At 41.7% G+C, this 17,576-nt stretch overlaps 1 protein-coding gene across 1 annotated transcript in view; it reads right to left on the bottom strand.

The window, feature by feature from the left end:
* C17HXorf65 (chromosome 17 CXorf65 homolog) overlaps window positions 1-17,576 on the bottom strand; it is a 54,966-nt gene continuing 37,390 nt past the window's right edge. Inside the window, exon 6 of the mRNA XM_074561371.1 lies at window positions 1-161. The gene's annotated coding sequence lies outside the window, so the exon portion shown is untranslated. The remainder of the gene's footprint in view (window positions 162-17,576) is intronic.

Raw genomic sequence — 17,576 nt, 5'->3', positions numbered from 1 at the left:
CAAACCCAACTTTTTGGATGGTACTTACTTTTGAAACAGTTTCCTTGCAGTGCTGGAGATGGGGCTGTCCAACTCAGGAGCAAGGGACACTGTTAATGTACACTCCCCCACAGAATGTCAGCACAATGCTTCCAGAAGGCCGTTACTACGAGTACCATTTCCTATTTTAGAAAAAAAAAAAAAAAAGGATATTTGTTTATTACTCATATTTGACCGAGAAACTTGCTGTCCTGAAGAGAATTAAGTTTTATCTGCAACTTACATAATATTTTCCTTATTGTTATTCTTATGCATACACCTGAATAATAAAAACAGGAAATCACATGGACTGTAATCTCTTTTTCTTTCATATTTGTATAGATTCAGCATCATAGGATCCTTGTCCAGGTACAATTATCCAGCGGTAACAACTGATTTTTGATAAGAAGTCATGCTGATTGTGTCACATGCTATACATAAGAACACTATGCACATATATCCCACTTAAAGAAACACATATATACCCCCCTATATAAAAGTGGTTACATTGGAAGCCATCCACATGGTCACAAATGCCCAGTAAGAACGAGGTGAAAGGCTCCTTATGTGACCCACTAAGCAGTGGCATGGTCATTTCCATTCCAATGGCACTACACATGGCCACCAGCCTCTAACAGCACATGAGTTACTAAATTCTGATCATTCATGCACCCAGGATGCTCACAGTACATCTAAAGCAGCTAGTTAATAGTTTTGTCATGCAATGTAAACAATCTTTGATTAAGAACATTTCTGGAAGTACAGTTTTCATTCCAAAACCCCAAGACAATGGTGTATTGCCAAGACTGTCTATGGGCTTTTCTGTACGGGATCAGCAGAACGATAGCTGGGAGGCTGCGAGAAGCAGAGATCACCCTGAACCCTCATGCATGGTGATGGGGCGTCTACTTTTTGTCAAAAGTGCCTTTGACAAACAAAGCCTTTGGGTGAGAGACAAAATTAACTTTTTCTATACAATACATAAGCTTTATGCCAGAATTTTCATTACATTAAAAACCAAACTGTGCACTATAAAATACAGCCCTGACAGATGTTCTCAGTCAGCTGTATTTAAACATACTCCATTTCCCTAGCAAGGATTATGTTCTCATCTCCTGCATGTAACTGCTCTCCCTGTGCAGCTACTCCACGCTCCCGGACAGCCATGGTGCAAGCTTTGACGATAGTCTTTCCTCCTCCTACACCCATCCTGATGTAAAACACACAAGGAATGACACTTCCTAAACAAAGGAGCTGTTTGTTCTATAAATAGTCTTTTTCTCACATACCACAGACACGATCACCCTTTCCCAGCATCTAAGAGCAACAACACACAAGTATCAACACTGGTTGTTTCTCTAAGAAAGAAAGAAATATAACACATCGTTATAACACATCGTTATAACACATGTACTGATGGCACAAGTATGAAGCCTTTTCTGAGGCAGAAATAAAATTTCACACATCCTCAACAAAACCTGGAAGCTTATTTCAATTTAGAAAGAAATGTGCTTTCTCTAAAGTGCTGGAGTGCTCCTAAACTGTAAGAGTATTAAGTATGATTTTCTTACCCCAACTACTGTGGGGTCCGTAAATGTAGAATTTAAAAGATGATACAGACAAGTAGGGTCCATTCTGTATCTACTTCTGATTTCAGTGGGTACTGCATACCCATACTGTACATCCACAAACCGATATTTTAACATCTGAACCCACGAGGTGTCAAATCCTCCCCCTCCCATGAGGAAGAGTGGAAACAGAGGTAGATTGAGGTGAAGTGATTTGCTCACGGCCGCGGATTAAATCTGGGGGTGAGGTGAGGGCTCTTACCTTCCTGTTTCCTGTTTCAATGGTTTCAGAGCCTCCGCCCCATTGCTGACCCCCATACCTTCATTGTTGTCCCATGATCACACATGGGCTTGTTTAGCAACACATCAAGTCTTTCTCCTTCCCTTTTGTGCACCTTGCTCAGCAAAACCTCCTCGCCTCATTTCCCTTTCTAGGCAAAGCTACGCAGTCTCTTCTTTTCCCCATCTTGTATCACTCTTGGAACATACGGGTGCCAACAAGCAAACGGGAAGCACTTTAGTTCGCCTTTCTCTGCTGGTGATAGTAGCATCCTCTTAAACCCAAGAAAGGCAGGTACAGATGATGTCAGTGTACAAGAGCCTACTCTTTTGACAGAAGAGGTTATCGACATCAATATGCTCGTTTGCAAGAGACAACAAACGACTGCAGAAGGACGGGGGAACAAAACGAACACTAGGCTGGTAAATCTAGACAAAACCAATTTTTTTCCGCTTTAACTTCTGAGAGTCCTTGGCTGACTGAAATCCAGTAACAAAAATCACCTTTCCTCTTGGTGATATCTCAGAATGAAACGTTTCATGTTTATTTCCTCCTCTTCCCACACCTTTCAGGCATTAAGTCATTTACATGTAATGATTTGCAAATTATTACATTTGCAATTAGCTACAGTTCTCTCTAAACTGACTCAATGTTCTGTTAATTTACTGTTTTCCCGTGAAAACAGTAATCAGCCAGCTCGATAGACAGTCTGTACCTCATGAAATGGAGCAACACTGAACACAAACCTGGGAATCCACAGCACAATTCCACACGCAGGCTTAGATTGATAAGGAAGATCTAATGCAGCTAGGAACACTTCCAGCAGCCTACAGATTTGCTGTGTGTTATTTTAGTCTCAAAGCCAAAATGCTGGCTTGGAAGGTTCAAGTCTTCCAATTACATTTAGCATTTGGAAAATACAACACAGACAAATGCGCCGCTGTGAGAAGGAGCTATCTCCTTGACTTGTTCTAGTTTTGGTCTGAGTATTGGCATTGTCACCAAAGGGATCTACTTACGCCAACAACGGCAGCATTTTCTAGTCATGTGGAAACACTATCACAGAAAATAAAAGAGATTATGCTTTGAAGAGCCCACACAAAGAGCTCTCAGCAACCCTCTCTGGCCCGGTGTACTCAAGCAGAACTCAGGCTTAGCAATGGAAAGTACCACCTGCCATTTATCCCAGCAGGCAGAAAAGCTCATCAACTGCTTGTTAAGACTGTCAGCTGCTAATTTCTTATTTCATCTATTTTAAAATTATTTTTAAAATCACTTTGTTAAAAAAATAATAAAAATTTATGCTGATCCCCCCAATTTGAAAAATATCAGTCAGTTTTGATTCCACCAACTACTATTTCATGGGGTGTCTCTACATTCCTGAAAAATCTCTCCATACACCGAAACACCAATTCTTTTCAGCTCAAAATGTAATAAAGTGGTAGTATCATCAGATATGTATGTGTTAAACTGCATCAAAGTGCTGAGCAGCAACCAAGAGAAAACTTCAGAGAGAAAAACCAGGCGAGAGTACAAGGTATCACTAAAGCACATTGTAGAAGAAGACAGCCCAATTACTGGGTCACGGAAAGCGGCTGGACGCATTAAATAGCAGATCCCAACACTCACCTCAGCAACAAGGAAGGAGTCTTGGTAAAGGAGATGTTTTGCCGCCTGTGTCCTGCTCTAATGAGGCCAACCCAGTCTTGGTTTCGACTGGAATTTCCTACTGCAACCAGAACAAAGCTTCCCAGCCCTTGCCTGAAGCGGTCTAGAGTGCAGTTCACGTGTGACAGAGGTTCTTGGTTTTTCGTGCAGTTCTCGGAAGTGGGAAGGAAGCAGCATTCCCACAATCCTTACTCCCATTACCTGCTGGTTGCTACTAAGCTTTTTATCACCCACCTATCTCATGTGGCTTAGAGTACTTTCCATGAGGAGGTCGGCAAGTACAAACTGGCAAACAATACTAAAACAGGGCGTGCAGTCGTGATAACAGAGATGGCAGAAAACTCGCTGTCAATTACGACTTCAGATATATAAACTACATATGCTCTGGTTCAGTGTAAATGTTTAACCCTTTTCATACCTTCAGTTCTTCAGGGAAATTAACAATTTGCTTTTTTTTCCCAGGCATATTGATACCCCCCCCAACTCCAGCATTTGATTCTCTTTTCCTCCAAAGTTCTTCCAAGCCACTCTTACCACCCCTGTTTAGTCACTCAATTTTCCCATTCTCCAAAGCAGCGCTCTCTCTCCCTGCTTGCAGGCAGGTTTTGTACATGTCCTGAACTTGCAACTAACCTCTTTACCCTTGGGGTGTGACAACCTGCTCAACCCACCATTTTGTTCAGATCTAAGCATGTTGTTCAGAATCAATAGGAGACAAATTAGTTGTATAGGAATTAACACACGTAAGCAAAACAAGATTTATGGCACTGAGACAGTGACCAGAGCACATACCCACAGGACCACAGGAGATTCCTGTAAGGCAGCAGAGTATTCCTAGAGAAGCAGACACTTCAGAACTGGGATGGGTTTCCAGGAGCGAGGGAGGCGAGACACTGAGGAGCACATGTCAAAGAATCAGGCAGGGAGTTTGAAAATTATGAGGTAGCACGATGGTTTGGGACATGCTCCAAGGCAGCGTCCTGACATGCCCCATGTTACAGAAATCTCTGCTGGAATCAATGCCCAAATCTCACCTCCTCCCACTTCTCAGGAAATAGTCTCAGAACAAACATGGCGCACATTTTAAGAGGGAATCAGCAATAGAGTACTGAATAAAGACTGTTTGCTGCCATGGCCCTGAGCACAATCTGAACCTTAGTTCAGGTGCTGGGAGGCCTGGCAAGCCTCAGGGATGGAATTATGCCATTTAGTCTTCCAGACATGCACAGACTAAGAGGCCAACTTTTGCTGTTTCTCAACTTACAATGCAAGAACAGAGAATAGGTCAGCAAGCATGGTATTTCAAAAACGAATAAAACTATCTTCCAGTCCCTCTTCCGGGGCGGTTTTGATTGATGTATGTAGGCATGAGCAGACCTGTTTTTTAGAATAAAAAAACAGAAACTGCTTGAGCCCAAGGCTGTAGCGGACTCCCCCAGACTATGTCAAGCAGCAGCCCAAATCATTCAGTGCGCAGGGAAGAAGAGAAAGATGTTCACACCTAAGTTCTTGGGGGCCCCAGGCATCTCTGGGGTGCTGTAACTGCATCAAAAATCAACCCATTGTACAGCAAAGCAGTGATTAGAACATCAGATTTAGCATAGCACACACAGCTTTAAGCTATCCTTCCTGAGTGTCCTAAATAACAAACCCAAACAAATTAAGGAATGAGTAATGAAAAGGTAGGAGGTGGCAAGGCTTGTTTTGGTTCAGGAAAAGATTCCCATCCCTTGCTTGGAATCTAAATTAGATTCAATTTAGATTAGAGTGAGGCAAGGCGAAATTCCCTTGTTGAATGAGCTGCTGCAGTAGATCCCTCATATTTTGCAGCCATTCTTCAATAAGTGTATTTTTCATCTCCTGCTTCTGCTTTTGTTTCTGATCTTGTCAGCTTCATGCCATGCCCTCTCCCGTTCCTCTGGGTTAGGATATCCCTTATTATCTCTCGTGGTAAGGAAAGCACTAATTTGTTGTCTAGTAGAGAGAGAATGTGTTCTTGGCCTGATAAGTGGATTATCTGCATAAACATGCTTTCTAATGCAACGACACCCCACACTCTCACGAAATCAAAGGAATTAATCACAACTGATGATGTGACATCCAAAAGTGAAAGCTCCCTCTCCTGCCCAATATAGTAGTATTACAGCCACTTTTTTTGCTAAAGGAAAAATCCAGGAAAAATGCACATAAGGTAACAAAATCCATATTCATGCTTACCATGCCTGCTAAAGGATCTTAGCTTGAGATATCAGTGATATCAGCTAAGATGTTCAGTCCCTCCTATCTCCCTCCCAGGATAAATCAAGAATGTATAGCAACTTAAAATAGATAGTTCCCCAATGGACTGGAAACTCTTTAACGTCTGACTCATCTTTATGAGGAAAACAAGCATATGTAAATGATATGTTGATCATGAACAGTGTACGTGATAAACCTTTATGTGCCACCTGCTTCACCAGAAAAGGGATTAATTCACCTCAGACTTCTCAAGTACTGATTTACAACTTGTTCTTCCTGTTGCTATACTAAGTTTCATAGAGCCCATGGAGAAAGACAAAACCTTAAGGAACATTTCAGAGCAGGAGACTGAATGCAGTAGGGCAAATCTCTGCTTAGAGGGAAAGCATGCAGCGGCTAGGCTACGAATTTTAATTCCACAGTCAAGCAACTAAGGTAGCCGAGATGATTTTCGGGGAGAGGGCATAAGCAAGGAACTTATCTGGGGATAATATGTCTTTCTGATATGCTTCCAGTTTTCTCTGATGGACCAAAATTAAACTGCTTTATTTCATTGATCCAACTTCCTTTGCAAATATTCTAATTTTTGCCTCTTCCTCAGAGAACCCAATTACACGATGGGCAGCTGCAAAAATACCAAGCGTTCATTTTTAGTGCTTACCTTTTGCTTAAACATGCTACCTTTGCCAGAATCAGTCCATTAATCATTCTGGTGAGAAGCAAAACACAGAACTGCTTTTCAGAGTACAAGACAATTCCCACAGGACTGGTAATTTATTAAGACTGATTTTCTTTATGATCCTATTTTCCCTTTCTGAACTTTGGTGGCCTTTGCAGAACTGTTTCGTTACTGTATTTTAGTCTTTGTTTCCTACTAGCATAGCATATAATTCTTCCTTTCTGACGTTTGGTTCCACATGCATTCGCTTTGTGATAAAATGATACTCATTTTGTAGTGTCACTTCAGCAGCTGAATAATATATTTTAGGATGATAATGCAAGACAGTAAGATTTGAACACAAAGCTGATTTTGTGCAATAACCTGGTAAAACCAGACATTGTTCCAAGGAGCTGCTCTCTTGAATGGATGCTCAGAAGCTTCCGAAATTATTAATTTTAAAATACATTATGTTAGAGAGTAATCTCTTTCTAAATGCAGTAGCCTAAACTCCTACAAGCTATGAATACAAAGCCTCATTTTGCCAAGCAGTGTAAGTTTGCAGGGTTCTGAAATAGCTGGAAAAAGAAGTATTATTATATGCATGTGAAATATCAAAGCATCGAACTTCACTTCCAAGGGAGAAAATACTAACTCATGCATTTTAATTTGCCATGATTACAGTTTCCATAGGAGAAAGGAATAAAACACATTTTGGAACTTTTCTAGTCATCCTGAATGCATTATCTGTTTATACTGTGCTGTCTGACCAAATTGCACTACAATTTAAAACAATTACATGAGAAGACAAAGACAGAGTTTACTCTTGCTAAAAAGCACATGGCTAGTGTCCAATAAAACCCTAAGCCAGTAACTAAGCTACAGATATTCACAAATTTAAATTCACATCAGCACGAAGACAGATGAAAACTTCTCAAGTGAAGTTAGCATTAGAGCTCTAAGCACTGTAAATCTCATCACACAACGGCTCACAGTAAGTAAACCAGAAGCACGGCTGTTTCCATGGCTTTTAGGGCACTCTGTGGAATCAAGATCCCCAAATGCTGCACATTCCTCTACTAACAGTTTGCTAAGCTCAAATGGTTTCACAGCCCATCTACACATTTGAAGACCAATAAGCCCAACTAGTCAGAACCAAAGTGTAAAAGAGATATTTGATTCAGTCCTTATTTTACATTCATATCAAGTGCCTAACTGCCTATTTAGCTGAGAGGGCAAGCCATACAGGCAGGCTGGAAGCCAACCTATTTATCATTTGCATTTAAGCAATGCTTTCATATTTGCAAAGTGCTATGCAAATACCAATTACTGCCATGATGCAGCAGAGCTTATTAACACAAGCACAGTGCTGATGTGATTATGCTGCTTCCAGCGCTGAAGCCAGCTCATTTGCCAGCAGTCCAGCGGTCTCTGCCCTGCCTGCCTCCTTTTGCAGGGTGTAGTTATGCTATAACACCCCCATCTCCCTCACATCGGCCTGGGAAGTGCCAGGAATAACAGTATCACAGTACATCAAAATTGACTTCCAGGTTCGACACTTCGCGTGCCCCTGGTAATAGCACTGCAAGGAGAGCTCTGCAGACACGCTACGCAGCAGCAAGGAAGAAGTAGTAAAGCTCATCTGACAGGATGTCCCCGTTATCCCCTGCTTCGTCCATCTTTTCACAGGGTTATCAAGAGCATAAGCACTTCACAGTCCTTTGCCTTATTAAATTCAGAGCATCTCCTATAATTGTGTTCACTTTTGATTCCTCTCTTCCACTTCCAGAGAAAGACATGGAGCACATGGCATTTGTCCCAGGAGAGGAACAACCTCCTGCGTCCTGGGAACCTTTTGGGTCAGACCCACTACCAAAAGAACTCAATTTGTTTTCCCTCTTCTCAAAAGCACAGGCTATTTCACCTCATTTGCTTGCTTATACTAATATTGTGCTTGCCTGCATGTTAACTCACGACAGACCTCAGCCACCACCTCCTTATTCATCATAAAACTCTGCATACTGAACATGGATTTGGAGACACAGGGAGCCTTTCATTCATAGTTAGCTTTTTCACACACCCTCTCACCCCAGACACATTCCAAATAATTGACTCTTGAAGCAAAACCTGATGGGATTTGCCAGATCCTCTTTGGTAAAGATCAGTATTAAGAGCAAATATTTCTCCATGGCAAATCAGTGTGACTGACTGAAGCTCAACTCCTAGTAAAATGCGTTAAAAGGAAGCCCAAGGATTATGCATGCCCGCATCTGTGACCAGTTCAGACTTGTCTGTACACAAAAGCCAAATCCAAACACTCCCAAGTTTGGGAAGTGCTTGTTTTAATACTTAAACCATGTCACCTGGACTCATCTATATGCATTTATTCCTAAGGACAGGATTCATCTCCCCTAAAAGCTAGGTATTTCATCTGAAGTATTCTTCCAGCTGCTCCTTTATCCAGGAAGAGAACAGTGTGCCTCTACAGGGTAATTATTATCTCGTATACGCCTAACACAAATGTAACGAATTGCTGTCTGGAGGTGCTCCTTCCTTCCTTTTGGCTATAAAGACGGGCTGAGTGACTAGTGTAGCCTCAGAGTTAAATTAGATGAGCTGTATTCCATCCTAGGCAATTTTGTACTAGGCGATCTTACTATGTTTTGCAGCTATCAAGCAAATTATATGGGAAGGGAAACAGAAAAAATCAAGCAGGCAGAAAACTAGGGTCTCATCCTTTCGCTGGGACCTTACTGCTGCTATTGATTTTACTATGGAAGCACTCAGATTGTGGGGCCCATCAGCTACAAAGCCCTGATGTCCCCAGCAAACAGTGGTCCTCTTTGCACCCACTCACACAATAAAGCCGCAAGTCCACCCTGTTCCATCAGTGCTTGAGGCGGCAGTCAGAACACAGAAAGGGCAAAAACACTTAACAGGGGGCTGTGACACCGTATCAAGTTGACACGATACTCAGCTAGGCCCCCAGATTTACTGGTTGATCTTGCACAAGTCACTGCCTCTCTGTGACTCAGTTTCTCCATCTGTAAAGTGGAGGTGATGCTCCTGACCTCCTTTGCCAATTATTATTACATCTACTGATGAAAAAAACCCAACCCTAACACATGGGTGTTACTACTCACTAACTAGGGGCATTTTACAAATGCCTTTAAGTACGATACTAAAAAGGCCCATTTCTGCGACCTTTCTCAAGCTGAGCACACTAAAAACAGGTACCACGTCAGGACTTACAGAAGGAGAAGAGCTACAGGGAAAAATCCAAACTCAGCCAACATTTTCTGTTTAAGATAACATTTCGGAGCTGTTAAATACAAATGCTTCACTAAAACAAGACTATGAAACACTTACGTACATCTCGCATCTAACAAAACTTTGCATTCTTCGTAGATAGAATAGCTTTTCAAAACATTAACCATGCTATCCTGAGCCATTTCAAAAGTCAAGCAGAGTGCGATAACTAGTGAATTCATTGCTAGCCAACCCTAATCCTCTAACTTTCTATATTTCTTACTTACCTGACTTTATTCTAATTTGCATTGAACGAGCAGTTGGACTGGTTCTCAGCAGCAGTCAAACAAATATCCAGTGTAAATCAAAGTCAAGGGTATTTTCCCAAGAGGGAAGTAGGTGAAAGGTGAGGTTGGATCTTCCTACAGCATTAACTGCCCCCAGACCGAAGGTGCAAGGTGAAACTCTGCCCACGTACAGGGACACGCTCAGTGTTGGTGTACGGGGAGGTGACGGGAAAGGCAGAGGCAGAGCGCCTCACTTATACCAGCTCTGTGGAAGGCTCTGAGGAGAGCACAAAGGCACCTTCTTCTCTTTATGGGCATTGCTCCCTTCAAGGCCACCACTCCATGTGTATGGATCTACAGCAAGTCAAATGCTCTTTTTCTGGACGGAGCCAAGTATCAGGGGAGTTTTTTCATTGAGATTTTCCCCATCATGGCAGAAGCACAAGTAATTCAGCTTAGCAGTGCACAATCAAAATAGCTAGCCTTTTAGAAACTCGAGAGAATCGGCAGCAGGACTTTCTTATGCTCATCATGCAAAGGCCCTACGTCATGGCACCGGCACTTTCTCTAGTTCTGCATTTTACCTTTCTTATTGCTCATCTCCCACCTGCAACATCTCAGACTGCCTGTGTGACTCTGAAGTGACACACTGGCTTACAAGTACAAAGGATGGTGTGGGACCAAAGCAGAGGCCCTGGCGGCAAAGGCATGGAGACTTGGCCAAGCCCCTTCACATGGGTTTGACAAATATGAAACAAGTTTTTCTTGCCTAAGTATTTTCTGCTCAAGGTTGAGTGCAAGGTCTGTGCACGTAAGGTTTCACACTGCTCTGGGCTGCGTACGAACCCATGTGATTTTCAAATTCCACAGGTAAAATGCTGTTTGCAACTTCATATCACAGATCAAACATCCCAGTTGTGTAACAACTTGAACTATTTCAAGACCATTTTCTCTCACCCCAAAAGCCTTCTCTGAGTTTTACTCAAGGACACAAATGTGACCATTAATTCTAGAGGACAGAGTTTCAGAAGGAAATACAAATGAAAAATGGAATACATACAGATTCTCTGAAACACCTCAAAAGGTATGATGAATGGAGTAGAGAATGCTCTCCCTCCCTCCCTTTTAAAGCAGCCAACAGAATTCCACTGCAATGACATTGCATGTAAATGAAAAAAAACAAACCCAAAAACAAAAAAGAAAGAAGGGAGGGACACCGCATTCTCTATCAAACGCTTCAACAGATGCCTACCACCTTGCCTGCTCTGGTAGCAGCTCTATACAATCCACCCACTTTTCTGGGAATGCAAAAATGCAAAGGCAAAATGAAAAAAATAGTTTAAACCCAGTCGGTTTTAAATATTGCTTACTCTTTTCTTCTGCTAAGGCACCGAAGTCCACAGTTTTCAATATCCTTTTCAACTATTGGCCATTTAAACTTTGCTTCCTGCCTGCAAATCTGCTAGCATTGTTACAGACGGGAATACCAAACAGAGAGGTCAATCTGTATCAGAGAAATGGTTGCTGGCTGTCAGCTCTTGTAAACCATGAGGCATCACTTCGTCAGTCTCAGCCTTCGGCTTTGCAAGCTGTGACTAAAGATCCTGACTTGCTCTGCTAGCAGCTGTTGCAAGCTGTGAGCCAGCATCTTGGCATTCTCAGCCGAAAGACTCACCACTTCTGTGCTCACAAACTGTCATTTTCAGTTAGCAGAACTCTCGGGTGACATGGCAGCCATGCAAGGACATCACAGGGTAAAAAAAGGATCATCCGTTTGAACGACCCACATTCAACCGACTGACTCATTTTTAATCACTTTCCAATAGAGGTCATCCAGACAGTAAACATCTGGCTGTGCCACCTCAGCCATCTTCCAATGACAATTATCTAGTCCTGCTGTATCAGTTGTCAATTACTTGTGCAGTCACATTAGTGCAATGACCTGCTTTTCATCATTAAAAAAACCAAAAGCCACAGGACCAAAATTTTCTAAGCAAAAGAGCATCTTTGCCAAATAACTCTTACTGTGTTTCCACGTGAAATTAGGAAATAATTCTTGCCCATTCAAAGCCACTTTTGACAAATAATGGATAACATCCTTCCAGAAGCTGCATACAGAATGCTTTGCTGACCACATATTGCCATTTCTAGACAGCGTTACTTAAAACATATAGCAGGCATACCATGTATTTTACAAGCGAGTCTACCCCAAAGCTCCCTCGCCTACATTTGCTTTGGGGTAAACATACCTCTGCATCACTGCCCATTTTCTCTTCCCATGTGTCCAGCTTTAGCTACACCTAGGCCCATACTCACATCCCTCTTCCAACTATCCCTTTTTCATCCTGTCTTCATCCTGAAGAGTTAGCTTGCCTCTGACACTTGACAGGCTGCGATGTCTGTCAGGAATGAGGTTGGGTATGTTGTTCTAGAGGAGCAGATTCAGACTGCAAGCTACAGGTTGGCTTTGCAAGTTCTAGATGTACTGGTTTGGCACATTAACCAGCACATCAGATGACATTTTAAAAGGAAAAATGTATTGTTCTGCCTGAGAATGATGAAAGCATCAAGACAGCAGCTGTTTGAAAGAAAGACTAGAATTTATAAATTCCTATAAATCATTTATGATTGCAAATGAAACACTGGAAATACCACCACATTTAAAGAAGAAAGTTATACTGTGTTTCCACACCAACTTCCAGCCCCCAGACTGTACCTTTGCACAGCCCCAGGAAATTGCAGAGATGATGATGATCAATTTTCCTTACTGTTGTTATACCACATTCAATATGAATTCCATCATATTAATAGCACTAGGAAGCAGGAAGATAAAATACCAAAAAGAATAAAGAAGTCCTAGGTATTGTGTCTCACTTGTGCCTTCTGTTTTCTTCCTCAGAGACAGAAAATGTCAACAAGATATTGCTTCTGAGTAACATCCCCACACACCCATCTCAAATAAATGTGCAGGTTTTACTTCTCATCTTGTTGAACTTTCTTTAGGCAGGAAGCAGGCAGCACAGCAGTTGATAGTACGCCCTGACAGACACACCTCTGTAGCTCACTATTCCAAGTAACCCAGGATTAGTTTAGATATATTAGTGTGCGCCACGGCTTCTTGATGACCCGTGTGAAAATGTTCTGAATCAGCAGTTCTCCACATCAGAAAGTGACAGAATACAAAAGACTGTACTGTCGTAGAAATCTAAGTAGAAACTCTGTAAACAAGGACTAGAGATGAAACGACCAGTTGCTTCCCCCATGCCTAGCTAGCTCTTCTTCCAGTGATGTGAAGAAATGAATATTGAAATTTATACATGAAATGACACATTTTATCTGTGTTCTCTCTTTGTGGATATACAAAGTATATTAGCTTCAAATGCGTGAGGGTAGGCCAAATGCTTTTGCAAAATCGAAATAAAACTTTCCCTGAAACAGACTACAGTTGTGGTGACTGTGCCAAGTCCCTAGGGATATCAAGTCAGCATGGTACTTACAGTGAGGCACACTATAGGTCATATTTAAAATGACATCTTAAAAGCTAGGAATTTAAAAGCTACAAATTAAGCCTAGTCCTCCTCACCTTTGGTTAACAAGAAAGCAGAATCAGAAAAAAGCACAGAAATATAGCTTTCCATGAACTTTGTGCAGTCCTACATAAAACAGAATGTGTAATTCCCCAATCACGGGAAGGTGAATGCTGTAGGCACTCAGACAAGGAGTGGTTCACAACCAATGCCTAAATTACCAGTGTCAAAATACCACCTAAGCTTTTGTTTTAATCTGGCTCCTGAGAGCTCTATACAAGTGCTTGGTTCATCACTTGTGGCCTGTGAATTACAGTTTAACACCTTTGAGTTAAATTAAGAAGGGAAAAAATGTAGGATTTAGCACTAGCTTTTTTCTCTGCTGAGAGGGAAGTTTCTCCTCTCCCCCGAGAAAGGAAGCAAAGAATTCTCAAAACTTGCCACTTTTGCTAATGGATGGACACAGAATACATTCTCAGCCCCTTCTACTCGCCTTCACTAACAAGTTGCCTGGTACTGGAGATAGCTGCCTGCAAAGCTTTCTTTCAAAGGCTACTTAAAGGACAAGGAAATCATACAGCTCATGTACAGTACGTGCTTAGCTCATCTGCAGTTCTAGCCCATCTTTGAAAGATAATTTCAGCACCACAAACCTATCGCTTGAACTTCGGGTTTTGTTTTACACTTGTCCTCAAAGAAAAACAAAACAAAACACTTCTCTACCACTGGAGATAGGTCTGTGCTAGGGCGCCAAGACAGACACACACTCTGTTCTCTGAAATCTTACTTTTGCTGCTGTCAAAGCAATGAATGAACAAGGAAAGCACTAAGCAGACAGGCTGCTGTGCTCCCTCTGCTGGTTCTCTGCAAGGAAAGGCAGCAAATCTGCACCACACCTTGTAAAAGCAAATTTAAGTATAGATCTACCACCCACTCCTGTGTCTTCAGGTATTTCGAAAGATGCATGCTGCCATTTTTGCTAATGCAAAATCTTCATACAAGATAGGAGGCATATAAATAACACAGCAAAGTTCAACAAGCAAATTGCAGGTAAAGGCATTACATTCTCCTTACTCCAAAAGCCCTTACAAACATTTACACCTTTGATTCACAACCTGAACAAATCTGAGAATCTGCGTACAGCTATCAGCAACCTGCAGTCTTCAGGCATTACAAGTTTAACTTTGTGTTAAACAACAGCAAAGCATTCTCCTGGCTGTCTTTTTACAGGATTTGCATACAGACATAGTGGGCACTCAGAATAGGATCAAAGTATGTCTTAGTTCTGGTGAAGGAGTGCGAGAGACATCATAGTTCAGAAGGGACACATTCTTTTTCTGGACCCATATTTAGAAATCAGAAAAATACTCATGCATTTTACCTTCTAAACAGGGCTCCGCTGTAAATGTTGAGACACACTAGAAACACACGTGATGATTACAGCTCTCCGGCACAGACCCAAGAATACTCCTCTCTACACATGCCATGTCTTGCCAAACCAAGGCACAAGTGCTTCACTGGCAGGATTCAGCTGTGTACAAGCATTTGTCCAGAACTGCAGCCCAGGTTCTCATGTGGGTTCTATTTCTGGGGCCAAATGTCAAAACCCAAGATGATCAGTGACAAGTGACTACTGTTAACAAGGACAATTCCTCCCAGAAGTGGGATTAAATGTGTGTTGGTTCACAGGGAACAAAAGATTTGTCTTTTTACAGTGCTTCTCATCTTTACTTCATAACTCACAGGAAAACAATCCCTTCACTGGACAAAACTGACGAAATTTCTGCCACAGAACTTTTTAATCATCAATTTCACACTTTGAATGTGGCAGCTCAACGCAGATAATCTGTCATCAGCAAACCTGGCTCAATACTTAGTAAATATTAAGCTGTGGTACTGCCTATAGGGCTTTCCCTGTTCAATTAATTTGCTACCAAAAAAAACCCTTAAGAAGACAGATACGTCTGTATACATACTGCATGTAGACCAGGGTATGTGGGGTATTTTGTTGGCAAACACTCTTCTAATTTGCATTTCTAACGTTTGCTGTCCCCAGGCAAAAGCAGGTATGATTTATAGAAGACAAATGCAAAAAATGCCCAAATGATCCAGATAACATTCTCAATCACAAACCATTACTAAAAAGTACAGGGTAGTTGTTTTAACAAATCTGTGAACAGCAGTATATGATACACATTCTTGTTTTCCATGAACCAGCTGTTCCTTGACACTGGATTAGAAATCTCGGTTCCCAGTTAAAAATTGTAAATGGACAGGATAAAGTATGCTAGCCCTGTTTTCACATTTTCCAGCCCACTGTCCTTACCAAGAGATCTGATGGACAATGCAACTGCACTCCTGTAAGGCATTTCCCTATTTCCAAATCCATGTTCCCTTTCACATATCCCCCGCTTCCAGCCTCAGCAGTCTAGTTTGCTGTCAAATACGCTCACTGTACTTCTTGATCATCTTCCCCTAGTATCTTTTCCAGCAATAGAGAGGACAATCTCAGTAATGGGCAACACATGACACAGGCAGATTCAATGAATACAGTCAATATATATTACTGCTCTTGCATACGGCACATATTGTGAAACCTCCAATACTTACAAAGATATGAAAAGGTTTATATTCAAGCTCTAGGACACAATCGAGTTCTCAATACACCGAACAGCAGAAACTGACCATGAAACCTTTCCAGATACACTTCTGTATCTTGCGTAACATTCTAAGATTAAAGAATGCTATTGAAAAAGATACACATAAACTGAGAAGTGGAAACAGTTTTGCTTTTTAATATAAGTGTCATTTCAGGAGGCATGATACTCAAATCACTGAAAACCTCGCTGTGATTTGAACATGAATTTATTCATGCTTCTGTTGAAGTAGTTAAGCTTCTTGGTAGTTCTCCCTACACTAACAGCTTGTACGTATAGCTTGAAACGGTCAACATTAGCTATCTCCATTAACACGCTGTATCTCTCACCACAATTTGAGTCATCTGCTAGTGACTGTGGTACCTCACAGCATCCCCAGTGATGCAATTTGAAGCTCATGAATTATATAATGTATAAGACCAACTGCTGAAATGCTATGCTGTTCAGTAAGACCAGTTCTGTCTGACAGATGAAAGACAGTCTACCCCCAAATAATGTCACAGAAAATCACCATATCCGACTTAGTTTTTTGTCAGTTGAATTTCAGAGGTGAAGAAAAAGATGACTTTACTTCTAAGTAATGAGATACACCAGGTATCAAAAGTGTCATAAATCTCATTATCACTCCTGTATGGAAGCTGGTAATTGGTGCAAGACAAACAATTTAAATAAGCTGTTCAGGAAAGTGCTCTTGCTGAAAATGCACTGGGAAGTGCTTTTTTTCAGCTAAGAATGAAGGTTAAAAACACAATAAATGCACTGCAAGAATTAAAACTGAAGTCCAAGTTGATAGGCTTGAAGGAGCACCACTCCACTAAATACCTACCAGTACCTAAACAGGGCAGGGATCTGACTTTTAGGGAGCCTAGGCTGGCAAACAGAACACCATGTAAACAGACAAGACAAAATGTGCACAGACTTCCTTTATCCCACCATACGCTGCCACAACAGCTAGAAATCAGAGGGGGAGTCCGGTGCTGGAAAGTCTCTGAAGGAAACTCTTTGCTTCTAGCAAGATGAATAATACACCTGTTCGCTAGTTGTGAGCAAACACTACAAAGGAATAATTAGAAACTATCTGACCTGAAACCCACATGCCCATTACTGTGGTATTTTTCCACCTACTACAGGTGAAACAGAAGATGGGCTGGACCTGGAAGGAGAGGGGTGGAGTGGCAGCACAAGATGCTGATTTATAAAGCACTAGCCAACAGTGCTCTTTCTCCACAGGCTTTGGACAACGAACTCGTCCAGCCTGAAGGATGCCAAAGTGCAAGCAGGATTCCAGCTAACGACTGCTTGTCAGCCAAGAGGGAACTACAACCTCTGTGAGCTTTTGCACTCCCAGTAGCCAAAACTGCTCTGAGCCACTTCATTCTCCAGTTGGGCTTTTGCTTTTTATCCAGAGACTTTGGCTTGGCTGTTT

Source organism: Larus michahellis, chromosome 17, assembly GCF_964199755.1.
Source record: "Larus michahellis chromosome 17, bLarMic1.1, whole genome shotgun sequence".
NCBI lineage: Eukaryota > Metazoa > Chordata > Aves > Charadriiformes > Laridae > Larus > Larus michahellis.
This window is presented reverse-complemented; position numbering and strand designations above follow the sequence as displayed.